This window comes from Brassica napus, chromosome A5 (assembly GCF_020379485.1).
Source record: "Brassica napus cultivar Da-Ae chromosome A5, Da-Ae, whole genome shotgun sequence".
NCBI lineage: Eukaryota > Viridiplantae > Streptophyta > Magnoliopsida > Brassicales > Brassicaceae > Brassica > Brassica napus.
Genome location: NC_063438.1, coordinates 8518757 through 8533298, shown reverse-complemented (window position 1 = coordinate 8533298; position 14542 = coordinate 8518757). Strand labels below are relative to the sequence as shown.

General features: G+C 30.3%; 1 long non-coding RNA gene across 1 annotated transcript; it reads left to right on the top strand.

The window, feature by feature from the left end:
- Nucleotides 1-4660: 4660 nt before the first annotated feature.
- LOC106428203 lies at nt 4661-6290 on the top strand. Its single transcript, XR_007339739.1, has 2 exons — nt 4661-5672; nt 5824-6290. It is a non-coding gene; the product is annotated as an uncharacterized LOC106428203 (long non-coding RNA).
- Nucleotides 6291-14542: the final 8252 nt, after the last annotated feature.

Sequence of the window (14542 nt, the reverse complement as noted above, 5' to 3'; positions counted from 1 at the left end):
TATTTTGACCTTTTAATGCAACTAATCTTAATAAATCTGATATCTAATATCAAAGCAAATACGGTTAGTTATGATTTATGCTCGGGTTTGGTTTAATTAATTTCAAAATCAAAATATATCTTTACCAACACGTTCTTCTATCTCGCCACATTTACACACAATGTCACATTATAATATTGAATAAAATAAATCCATATATGTCATATACCATATAATAAAAACTCATGTGTATCGTGTATCATTGATATCCTATGGATCCTTATACCCTAAACCCTTATCCAAAGTCTAAAAGTTTAATAAATATGTAAGGGAACCATGATCAGGATAATAAATTTTGTATTCTCATATCTAATTTATGTTATAACATATTTTTGTTCAAATGCGTAATAACATTGTTCTATTTTTTATATAAAAAAATCATAACTAATTTTAATTCCAAAATTCATAAATGTAACTTTAAAACAATAATTAGAAACATATAAATTAAAATGCATAACATAAAAACAACGCACTTACCTTATAAAACAAATCAAATAGTTTATTCAGTTTTATGTACTATTATAAAATATATGAGACGTTAAATAATAAGAAAATATTATCAAATTTTTATGGGTTCTTAGCGGGTAAACCGATATTGGTTCACAGGTTAATAACAGTTTTTTATCAGATTTTAATTAATGAATTTTCATTAAATCTGAATTTTGTGAAAATATATCAGTTGGTATAACCTCTCATAGAATGCTACATGAAGAACATAAGCATCTCTGAATTATATATGACCACCTGTTTTACTGGCTTGACAGCGGATCGGATATGGAAACACTGCTTACATTTCGAATAAAAAATATTAGGATAATTTAGGTTTTGGGTAATTTGTTTTATAAATAGTATTTTTAGGATATTTGTTTATTTAGAAATTAAATATAATTAATATTTGTAGGTAAATCATTTTTATTTTAAAAATACATATACCCATTTGGTTTTCGGTTTGGTTTCAATTTTTTGATTCAAGAGATAAAACATCTAGTCGGGTATTCATGAAATTCAGTTCAATTTTGTTTTTGGTTTTTTCTGTTGGTTCCTAGGTTCCGGATAAATGTTCTAAGACTTATATACTATTTCATATAGAAATTCATTAAAAAAAATTAAAACCAAAAATAAACTCGCGCTTTTCAGGCGCGGGTCAGAATCTAGTAGGAACTTAAAACACATATAATTTGAAAGTTATCCAAAAGCTACATACAGAATTCAAAGTTACCAAGATTTTCAAAATCCACTTATTTAAAATAAAATAATTCAATATCAAATACTGTAAACAAACATAGGGAATCTTTTTAAAATAATAACTTTATATACATGCCAATTATTTGGAAGAACGGCAAGGAAATTAATTAAAAAACTATTTTTTGAATTTTGAGTATGTTAAAACATAGAAATATAAGTATATATTGAAAAAATATAATTAATATAAATATTTCTTTACTAATAAAACAAAACAAGATTAACATGAAATTGAATATATTTTTTCCGAAGTAGTTGTGTACACTATAAATAATCATTTATTTTATAATAGGTTATACAAGTTTTGTTTATAAACAATGGATAGTTTCAGTTTTTTTTTACCGAGTTAATTCATTCTTTCGTTTTCAATACATTCACAAAAAGATATTTTAAAAAGAACCATTGATAAGAATAATCCACTTTATGTGAAACACTATAATGTTAATAAGAATTTTATTTATCATTTCAAACATGTTCTTTTGATCAAAAGGATATATAGAAAATAATATATATAAAATAAAAAGTCTAAAGACGCACATCAGTTAGTTGGATGGATAAGCCAGTGAGAGTCTTATCAAAAGTGTAATATTTTCTAAAATTTCAAAACAAATTCATACATTTTATCTAAGACTAACAAGAATTATGATAGGTTACTTTAGTGTATGATTAAAATTTATGATAAGAATAATAAAATGTACGGTAAAAATCATTAGACATTAAATATTATGCAAATAGATTAATCGAGCAAGATGATAGGTAAAATGATGATAATGTTTTATACAAAGTGTATTAACAGTTATATGTGTCGAGAAATATACATAATAGTTTTAAAAAAATTCAAAATATATTTTATAAACATTATAAGTACCTTTATACACATAATATATTCAGTTATAAAACAAAAAAAATATCTAAGAAGTAATTAGCTTAAAGCTATAATTTTATAGAATACATAAGTAGAATGGCAGAAAATAATATTTTAATACATTTATATTTAAATAAATTTATACAAAAACAAAGATTATATATTAGTGAGATTTAAAATTATTATAAAAATAAACTAAATTATTAATACAAAATTACACGTAGTGCGAATTTAAAATCTAGTCTATATATAAAAGTTGAAACTATAAGCCATTGAAGATATCCACATAGGATGTTAAACAACCAAACAAAACATGACAAAATACTATTTAAATTTATTATTCTTAACAATGTGAAAATTTTGTTTATATAGGATGTTAATCACCAATTATATTATGTCAAATCATTATCTTAATTAAACATCCAAAATAGCCTAAATACTATATTACCTTAACTATAAGACAAAACAACTCATATTTCCAAAGTGCAAGCGAACTTATTAAAATGTAATCTTAACAAAAAGAAAAACCTAACGATCACAAGCTATGACCAACCATTGTATACAGGACCGTGCCTGATAATTATTGGCCCATAAGCTAAAATTATTTTTTGGCCCTTTAAATTTTAAAATTCGCAAAAATACTAAATAGTGCATCAATGGAGGTTCAAACCATGGTATGTAATTGCAGTATCAGCCGCTTATACCAATAGAGCTACATGAGATTTCTGTAATTTTTGGCCCCAACAAATATTTATTGTCTCCGGCCCTAAAGCACATGCTTTACTGGTTTGTATTCAGGCCCGGCCCTGATTGTATATAATAATTTTAACTAACAAAAACGTAAATATTAAAAAATAATGTCTTAAGATATATCAAGTTTTAAAAATATATATAAATATAAATATTTTATTTAAAATCAACCCAAGATATGGGAATTGTGACATATACAACTGGGAAAATAAGCAAAATAACGGTACGACTACACAACCAAAAGGTTTAAAACTGCTAGCATACACTGTCAGGTTGGTTTGAGCAACCCCGGAGCACACATTTCCATCACCTCTCAGTTGCTGTTAATCCTGTTAAGGAGCCAAGGCATCCAACTCTTTTCCACAGTCTAATCCACCACATAAGTTGAAGCTCACCATTGCGAAGGAGGAACAGGGTACTCCATACCTGAGAGAATTAAGATATAATCAGCCCTGGCCCAGATAAAGACGAGATGAGAAGGAGCCGCTTTGTCGAGGAGGGAAAGAGCAACTCAGAAGAAAAAGATATTTCCTGTGAAGATAGACCAAGCGACACCACCACGACACTGGGATGGAGCTCTCCAAAACGCCATCACAAAAGGTTAAATCGGAGCTCCGATGACCGACAAATCTCTGCAAAACCCCACGCGATCCACCTCTAAAGACTATAGATGATTCTTCATCCTGCAAAGAGAAAGAGCAACCAGTGATAGAACGGTTGCAAGTAGACACAAACCAAACTCTCTGACCATCACCAAGAATAGCGCTACACCGGTGATGGCTCTCACACGCCAAAGCCATGGAATGAGAGAGACAAAGACTGGAGAAGACTGCCTGAACTGATGACGCCTGAGTATGGACGACTCCACGCGCCAAGTCAAGACTGGAAGTCAACACGCGTCGGTGGAGCTCAACAACTGACGCCGCCAGAAGAGAGTAAGGCCACCACACAACTTAAAGGAGCACCTCATATCTCTTATATACTAATTGAGAAACATTACAACATTTTTGTAGCCAGGTGTCATCACTATGATGATTCTTAGAATCTTTAAAGAAATATGTTGGTCCGTCTAATTATATAATAAAATTTTTATTAAACTAACCATAAATTCATTATTATTGTTCTTTATTATTTTCTTAAATAAAAGTTACAAAATTACCTAATGTGACTAAAGTATATATGACAATTAATGATTTTAAATAATAAAAATTTGATAAAAATTAGTGTATCTTCTATCATATTTCTTTAATTTTAAACTATTAAAATAAATTAAAAAACTACATTAACCATATAAAAAAATTTAGATTTTTCTGAATATGTTATATTTTAAATTTTTTAAAATGACTATAAATTACTAAAACTGATAAAATTTTCACATTCAAAATTTATGATCCATAGTTTAAAATTTTCGTTATGACAAGATACAAATGATTAAAAAATCATATAAGTAAATAGTCTAATTTAATTAATTATTAAGCTTAAAGGATATATATATATATATATATTATTTTAAATTAAACTATATACCATATAAAATATATAAATATTTTAATTTCAAAATTTACTTTAAACAATTTCTTTTGATAAAAGCTTTGAAAAAAATTAACAACTTAAGTTTTTAAAAATTAAAAGTTACTAAAAATACTTCTCTCACAATGAAAATTTTGTTATCAGTATTTTAAATGTTTTGCTATAATAGATACAAATGATCAAAAAAACCATATGAGTAGAAAATATCATTTAATAGACAGTAAAATTAAAAATATTTTATATATGTTAATATCATTTAAATTTAACTATATATCCTATCAAATAAAAAAATATTGCTGGATTAATAAAATTTATTTATATGTTTCACCAATTTAATTATATATGTAATAGTTACTGAATTTTCAATTATTCAAGGGGAATTGCCACAAATACCACTTTCAATGTACCATTTTTCATTAATACCTTAACCAATTTTACCATTAAAATTTTAATAGGCAAAATACAATTATGCCCCTATCTAATTAAAACTACAACTATTATCTTCTTCTCCACTATCCGATAATCAATCCGACGAGATCCGGTGATTCTGACGAGTTTTCCGGCGAGCTTTGACAACGAAGACGAGCTCTCTTGCGAAATCTGACGATGCTGATGAATTCTCTGGCGAAACACGAATGAGACGATCTCTCTCCTGATGCTGATGAGTTTCCGGTGAGATATGACGACGCTAACGAGTTTTCCGGCGAGATCTGACGATGCCGAGAAGTTCTACGGCAAAGCTGACAGACTCGACAAGCTCAGACGAACGAGACGATCTCTCTCCCAACGCCTAAGAAACACTAACAAAGGTAAGATGATAGTATATGGTGATTTTTGCCTCTTTCTGTAATTTTAGCTTGATTTATCAAAATCGATATGTTTCTAAGAAAGAAGACGAAGTTTTTCAAGTGAAGTTTTCAGATCTCATATTTATAAGATCTTATAAATTGGGTCCTTTCAAATCTTACTGTTGATCTGTTAGCAATCAAAAGACACAAAGCTTAACGTAAGAGTACAATTATTGATTTGGTTGATTTATTGTCATAGTTTTCAGATTTATATAATTATTTAATTCATGAGAAGGTACTAACCTAAGAGTATAATTATTCCATGATTACTTCTTCTCTTGGTTGATTTGGTGATGTTGCAGAGAATTAAAAATGTGTGTTGTCAGCTTTTGGATTTAAAGGATGTTGTGGAGAATATGTGTGGTGATATGCATATCTAAGTATCTCACTTCCTTAAGGTAATACAATGCTATTATTTGTAGTTTGACTAGCAATGTTTTAGTATGTGCAGTATATGAGGTGGAACGTTGGTGTTTTGGTAGTGTAACGTTCTATTTATACTTTGTGAGATTTATTTTTTATGTCTTGTTTTGTGTATAATATCTACAGAAGCAGTGGAGATGAAGGATGAGTTTGTTGAGTTACGAAAGCATACTATTTTTGAATCTTATTTTGGAAGTGAATGCTGATGCGTAGAAATAATATGTGACTGGCTTTTGTTCAGATTTTGAAAATTTACGAGGTTGGTGAGCTGTTTGAAGAGGCAAGAGAGACTCTGAAGAAGAATGTGGTTTGTGCTATCAAAGAATTACGTATTTATAACGCTTTATAAAAGTTGCAGAGTTGGCTTCTTAGTACATTCTTCTCTCTCATCTTCTTTAGACATCTCTTATACTAAAACAATTGTATCTCTCTTTTAGTAGTTGCATAGTTGAAGATATTAGTTGGACATGTAAGTGAGTTTGGTTTCAATTGTTTCTTTTATAGAAGAGTGAGATATGGAGAAGCCTTGATGTTCTCAGACTATGTTAAAGCAATATATCCCTTGTTGAAGGACGTGGCTCTTTCACCAGATATGTCTTTTTTGTGTTGATTATCTTTTGGAGGGATTTTAGAAAAATTACCTTATAAGCCATTGTAAATAAATTTATAAACGCTTATAAATCACTTTGAGTTTCTTACACTCATTCTGCCTAGCATTCCTCACAAGACTTCTCAAGTTCAAACATTTATGTGTTTTGTATAGACATATACAATCAACTCTTCTTTAAAAACTTCTTAATAAAAACTTATAAATCGTCGAGTTGTACTTTTAATAATGGACTTATAAATAGCTTATATGTTCTTGTAAATAGTTTAATACACCCTTTTAAATAGTTTTATAAACCTGTATAAATAGTTATATACTTTTGTAAAGAGATGATGATACGTGGCAGATTGTGAGGCACATGAGGACAGCAAGCAAGACTCCACCGCTTCAGAAATTTTACATACTTTTATAAATTATTTTATAATCCTTTATAATGGTGTATAAACTTTATAAATTATTTTTATAAACCCTTATAAATTATTTACATACTCTTATAAACCCTTATATATTATTATACAAACCATTATAAATTGTTTTATAAGGCTTTCATAAAGTTTTTATAAACCCTTATTAATAGTATACATACCTCTTATAAATTATTTATAAAATTTCATAACTTTCTTATAAACATTTATAAATGATTTATAGATCTTATAACTTGTTTTATATGTCATTATTAATGGTTTATATACTCTTACAAATAATCTTACATACCCTTATAAGGCTTTGTAAAGAGATGATGATACGTGACAGATTCTAAGGCACATGTGGACAGCAAGCACGGCTCCACCGCTTCAGAAATTTTACATATCCTTATAAATTGTTTTATTATAATCCTTTATAATGGTGTATAAACTTTATAAATTATTTTTATAAACCCGTATCCATTATTATACAAACCATTATAAATTATTTTATAAGGCTTTCTAAATGGTTATAGACTCTTTTAGTTGATTTATAAACCTATACAACTCTTATAATATCCCTTATAAATTGAATATAATCTTTCATAAAGTTTTTATAAACTCTTATTAATAGTATACATACCCCTTATAAATTATTTATAAACTTTCATAACTTTCTTATAAACATTTATAAATGGTTTATAGATTTTATAACTTGTTTTATATGCATTTATTAATGGTTTATAAACTCTTACAAATAATTTTACATATCTTTATAAGGATTTGTAAGGAGATAATGATACGTGGCAGGTTCTGAGGTACATGTGGACAGCAATCAAGACTCCACCGCTTCAGAAATTTTAAATTCCCTTATAAATCATTTTATAATATTTTATAATGGTATATAAACTTAATAAATTATTTTTATAAACCCGTATACATTATTTACATACCCTTATAAACCCTTATAAATTATTATACAAACCATTATAAATTGTTTTATAAGGCTTTCTAAATGGTTATAGACTCTTTTAGTTGATTTATAAACCTATACAACTCTTATAATACCTCTTATAAATTGAATATAATCTTTCATACAGTTTTTATAAACTCTTATTAATAGTATACATACCCCTTATAAACTATTTATAAACTTTCATAACTTTCTTATAAACATTTATAAATGGTTTATAGATTTTATAACTTGTTTTATATGCATTTATTAATAGTTTATAAACTCTTACAAATAATTTTACATATCCTTATAAGGCTTTGTAAAGAGATGATGATACATGGCAGATTCTGAGGTACATGTGGACAGCAATCAAGACTCCACCGCTTCAGAAATTTTAAATTCCCATATAAATCATTTTATAATATTTATAATGGTGTATAAACTTAATAAATTATTTTTATAAACCCATATACATTATTTACGTACCCTTATAAACCCTTATAAATTATTATACAAACCATTATAAATTATTTTATAAGGCTTTCTAAATGGTTATAGACTCTTTTAGTTGATTTATAAACCTATGGAACTCATATAATACCCTTATAAATTGAATGTATGCTTTCATAACGTTTTTTTATAAACTTTTATAAATTATTTACATTCATCAATAATCATAGATCTAACCCCATTGGTTGATATGAGAAAGTGAACCATAGATCTACCCCCATTCATGAATAATCTTATTTGCATAAGGTTCTCCTGAAAATTGAATGTTATTCTTTCTAGCTAGTTCTACAACACTTCCGCAAGGTGTGAATTCTCAATTTCACTAAATTCCTCCTTACCTAAAATACAAAAAATCATTTTCAACATAATTCATATTTGAACGTTGGATGATCAGTTTGGCTTGTCTGGTAGCTCTGTTGAAGTATCACAATACCTCGTAGTTAACTTCAAAATTGTGCAGAATTTATAAACCTTATAAATTATTTAACAAACTTTATAAACTGTCTTATAAGCCTTTCTAAATTGTCTTTAATTAATTGAGTTACTTAACACATCGTTTTCTGCAGCTGAGGTGGAGCCTTCACTTGCGTTATATCATACTTTTTATCACTGCTAAAAGAAACAGACTCTGCAATCTAAGACACAAGAAGAAACTAAAAAATGTCAATGGTTGGTCAATAAGACTTTAGAAAAAAAAACAAGAGACAATGATGAATTTGATGATTAACATTGTAGATCAAAGAAAATGTGTGATGGCAGAGTTGTGGCTCTCATATAAGCTTGAACATATGCTTCTTTTATGAGTGTCGGGAACTGAACATGTCAATTACATTACTAAATAACTTCGATTTATAAAGAGTTATAAATTTTCAAAAACTCAATGTTCACTATTAGAAATCATTCTCTTAGATCAGACTATTAATAGATAACTCTTTCTCTTAGATCAAAACAACAAAATCCGAAAAAATACTTACAGGTTGTGATTCTTGCTGAGGATTCAACATTTGAAGTTTTGAGTCTCGATCTCGATTGCTTCGTGGATCTGGACGAAGACGACGAATCTGGACGAAGACGTCGGTTCAGGACAGAGACGGTGGATCTGGAGGACAGAGACGGCGAATAGACGGCGAATCTGAACGGAGACGGCGGATCTGAACGGAAAACAGCGGATCTGAACAGAGACGATAGACGACGGACGACGGACGGAGATTCACGAGAGAGAGAGAAATGAGTTGAAGATAAGTTAAGGGCAATATTGTCTTTTACACATTAATGAATGTTGTATTTTTGAAAATGTCTTTTGATTGATGGTAAAGTTGAAAAGTGGTATCATAAAAGATGTATAAGTAAAATTTTCCCATTATTCAATATATATGTATTATTTTATAATAGATAAAAAATATATAAAACCTAAAATAATTTATATATCTAATATTCATTCTGCATCTTCTTTGGTATTCCATGACCTCAAACATGTTTTTAAGAAGAAGGAACCTTTTGCCAGAGTGGTTATTTTTTAGGGGTTTACTTATGGGTTCATTGTTTAACTCGCCCATATCACAAGTAACATCTAAAAGAGTGTTTATTATGGGTTTGAGTTGCTTCTCATTGATCAAAAGGCATAATGAAGTTTATTTAGTCATTACTAATCTATACATGTTCATGAAACACTATATATTATGTTTGACACGAATTCTTACAGGCAACAACAATAATCAGTGTTCTAAAATAAGTTATACGCTAGCTAGGCGGTGAACTACCGTATAGTGTCTAACTATATATGCGGACAAATATTCGGAGTATATGCGGTAGGTTTTTACAAAGAGAAAAATAATATATTTAGTAATTAAATTGATAAATCCAGTTTTTTATAATCAATGCAGATAGTTCTTATTATTTTCTAATCTAAGATAAACGATACCATTCTGCTGAATATGTACTAAGATTGATATTTTTTTTGTAAAAGCCCGTTGTAAAACAAAATTATATAGTTCTAATATTTTGGACAAGAAAATACAACTCTGGACAATATAATACAACAATCATGTCGAGAAAAAATGAAAAGTTGTACAAACCTTTATATAAATTTTGAATTCAACGCACACTTTTAAAGTCATTAGAAACAATATTTACTTCATTTTATATTCGTATAAGTGCATATACAAACCACACTGAGTCAATTTCATGTTTAGATTTCTAAGTTTTTAGGTGGCCGTATACGAACGGTAACAAATCTCACAAGGACAGTGCAATTTTACATTGTGGTTGTAAACGTCCGTCATCAATGTTGAGAGCTGAATGGAAGTCGGTATGTTGTCCATAGGATCATGACTTCAGAAACAGTCTTGGCCTGCTAAATCGATGATTTTCTTCTCAATGTCACGGTGGTGTGCACGATTCAAGTTCAGTTGCACTTCACACTGTCAATCTTCTGACCTCAACAATTAAAGTTGATACAGATCAGCTGTATCTAAGATTCTGTTTTCGAACTATTTCGCTAACAAAAGGTTATACACTGCAGGTATATGAAGGAAAACATGACTGAAAAGTAGAAAGATCTTCTATTTATTTACCATACGGAACCTTAGCAACTTTCTACAAGGCTCGGGTGTTTTTGCATAAGGTGTTCTTGATACCTTGTGTTTCCATGTCCATTAACTGTAGTCTCTATTACTCAGTTTTCGAGAAAAATGATTGTGTTAATCCTTTTCACCATTTATGATAGATGGAGCTCTGAATGTCTCATTTACCTTATGTCTGACTAGATACTTTTAAGATATTCAGATTACCATGAGATTACATAAGGGTAATTGGGGGCTATAACCACAGAAAAAACCAATATTCACCATGTAGCCATTTAACCTAACGAATCTATAGACGCTGTTAGAAATATAAAATAATACTGTAATACCCCTAAAAACAACCGGCTCAACCTGATAGAAAAATAATTAAATATTTTAATTATTCATCCCACAAAAATAACTCAGTGTCTCATCCTTCTTCACTTCTTCTCCTTTTAACTTCTCTGGTAATTTTGCTGCAGTCAAACGGTCTCCAGCACCGCTTTCATCCATCGCTTCCACTCTGCATGCAATCAACATCTTTTCCAGCTCCTCCGTTCTCTGTTTTTAATCTTCTTCGGCGTTACAGTTCTTGGTTAGGATTTCAGCGGCGGTAGTAAGAAACCCTTTCTACCCAATTTCACCCCTTCGATTCTTCTCCGATCTCTGAACCCCCCGTAAGTTCTCCTTCTCTCTTGTAGATTCTCTTCACCGTGTCGTCCTATGTGTTTATTTTCTTTCAATTTGGGGCTCATCTCATAATCAAAGTGTTATAGTTTCTAAGTCTGTATCATCGGCTGATGTGAATTCGATCGTCCCCGATTCAGAATTAGTCTCTCCCACTAAGTTCTCTGTGTTGCGAAATAAGTAGTGTAGTAATTTAGGGGAAGATGCATGGAATATCATTGCTTAGAAATTCTCAGTCGGTACACATAGTATGATATTTCGACTCTGATTTCCATTTGAAATGTAATAGTATACTTATCCCATTCAACTATTCCACTGAGGATATTATCACTTGCAATTATGTTTTGCTTTGCTGCAATTTGTGGTCGGTTGTGGTTCTCTCTCTGATGTTCTTATTCTAAGTTATGCTTGAATTGGGGTTTTTGTGGCTGGAGCCGCTGCGAACCTCTAGTCTTCTCTTTTACATAGGCGATTCGTCTGAGATCTGTTGCAATATTGTAAGTTCTCATATGTCTGGCTTTGATTATATGCTTGCGCTGCTTTTTCCCCCATTCAAATATTGTAGCTCTAGCTTAATCTAATTTGTTAAATCTAACCCAACAGTTCATTTGCATGTCGGATCTAGTAGAGAGAGGTCCCTGAATTGATTGAGTGTCTAAGTTCCCCGGTTTGTCGGATTCTACGAAGTCCTCCGGGATAAATTATGTTTGGAATCGAAAGGAACATATGTGGGGTAGAACTATATTGATTGATTGTGTCAAATGGAATAGCTTAATAACTATGTCTGAAATGGAACATCTTATCTTGTAGTTGTCTTATCGTTCTATTCCATGTAGCTAGTCGTCATGAAGTATCGTAGTATAAGTATACAAAATTGCTATTCCATTTCGTGTATGTTTCTATTCCATACTATACCGAAAGTAGCTAAACTATGTAAAATATTATATCTTATATTATGCTTCGTATCACTGCTATTTTTTTCACTGCATATTTGGTTTGATAAACATACACTACTTACCATTAATTTGGCGTTCTGCTTTTGTTCGTCAGGTTTGTCATGGATGAGTTGGAGCTTCCATTCACATATTAGATCGACATTGTCACTACTGTCTGAGTTCTGGGAGTCTTTTGCGATCGAAAAACTTCTCCCAAAATTCTAACCTTCTCTTCTTCCAAAACCGCCAGTGCGCCACCCCAGTTACAGCCGAGGCGGCGAGGAGCATCACCCCGAACGACAGTGTTATGGCTCCGTGCATCCATCTTCCCAATCCAAGATTTGTCACTGAGTGAAGACGAAATATGAAAACATAGTTTATTATGCGATATATTATGTTACTATACTATTTCATCAGGTTCCATTTCATTTGACGATTACTAAAAAGTGCTCTATTTTGTTTAGAAATATAGTTTGTAATTTCCTTAGGTTCTAACTATCGTTACATGTTTTTGAACCTGTAAAAATTGTACTATAATCTATATTATATAGTGTAATATTACATAATATAATTTAATATTACACATGCACTTTTTAGATTTTGATATTTGGGTTTAGGGTTTATATTTGGATTAAGGTTTAGTGATTTGAGTTTAGGGTTTAGTATTTAAAAGGTGAAGGGGTACAGTTAGGGTCAACATTAACTTCTTACATGCAATCGTATACATTTCATAATTTCACTCATATGTACTATGTTATTTATTTTGTTCCATTCTATTTGGGTTTAAGATTTATATTTGGGTTTAGAGTTTATATTTGTGTTATGGTTTAGTGATTAGAGTTTAGAGTTTAGTATTTCGAAGGTCAGAGGGTATGGTTGTGGTCAACATTATAGACACTTCAAAATTTAAACAATATATATATGTACTGTGCTATATCATTTGTCACATTTTATATTCTATAGCTCATGTAAAATGGAAATGCATGTTACTTGGGGGTTTAATTTATGAAAGATTGAGGTTGACATTGGATTAGAGTTTATATTTCCATATAGGGTTTAGTGATTAATGGCTATGGTTTAGTTTATGGAAGATTGAAGTTGACATTGGATTAGAGTTTATATTTTTATGTAGGGTTTAGTGATAGTTAAATTCCTTCGGATGGACTTACAGTGGTAATTAGATGGAATACAACACTTATTGGTACACGTTCTAATTTACACCACTTATTTAACTCTGCACAGTAAAACATCTCTAATAACTCCACCTATTTGCGTGGCTTCCTCCTAATCTTTTATATGGAATAGTTGTAATCCATTAGTGGTCATTAACTGTAGGGAATAAATCATCATCTCTGCACAACGCACACATCAGCGTCTACATAAGTGGTTATTTTGGGTCATGTGCATACACCTATTCTACTTTATGTAGTTCATGTGGAATGGAAAGAAGATTCTTCGCATGTATCTATTTACGTTCATAATATATATTACATTCCATCTGACTCATGTTAAACGGAAAGTTTCGTCTACTGAACTCGGCTTGACTTTCTATAAACCATTTCGTATTTTACTTTCACTATGCATCTTATTACGGTTCTAAAATTAAGAATACCATCACTCCATTGTAAATGAACTTACAATAAACCATTCCACGTACGTGACATAGTATGGAAAGCAATACAATCGGAATAGTATTTGTCATCATTTTCGGATCGCCGCTGCGTACAACGATCCTTATTATATGTGATTGTTACTATGGCAGAAAAACTCTCCACGTCGTTCACTTTATAACAACGAACCGGCAACCTGTTATGGTAAGGGGTATAACCGGGTAAAATCAAGCCAAAAAGTCTGATAATAAATTACGTCAAAATCATTGTTACTTTCTTCATTTGTCTTTGAAATCTGGCTATACGGCCAATAAGCCCATTACATAATACACTCTGTTTTATTGTATTTCTTTGTTCTATTACTAAGTATCCATGGATCCTCACCTTCTTTTTTTTTTTTTTTTTTTTGATCCTCACCTTCATGAATATACAGAAATGGAGAATTAATCTGTGTATATATAGATCCTCACCTTCATGAATATACACAGATTAATTCTCCATTTCTGACACCAGCAGGACAGGACCTCCTACCCGAAGGTCAAAATCCTCTGGTTACACACAAAGCCGGACAGAGAA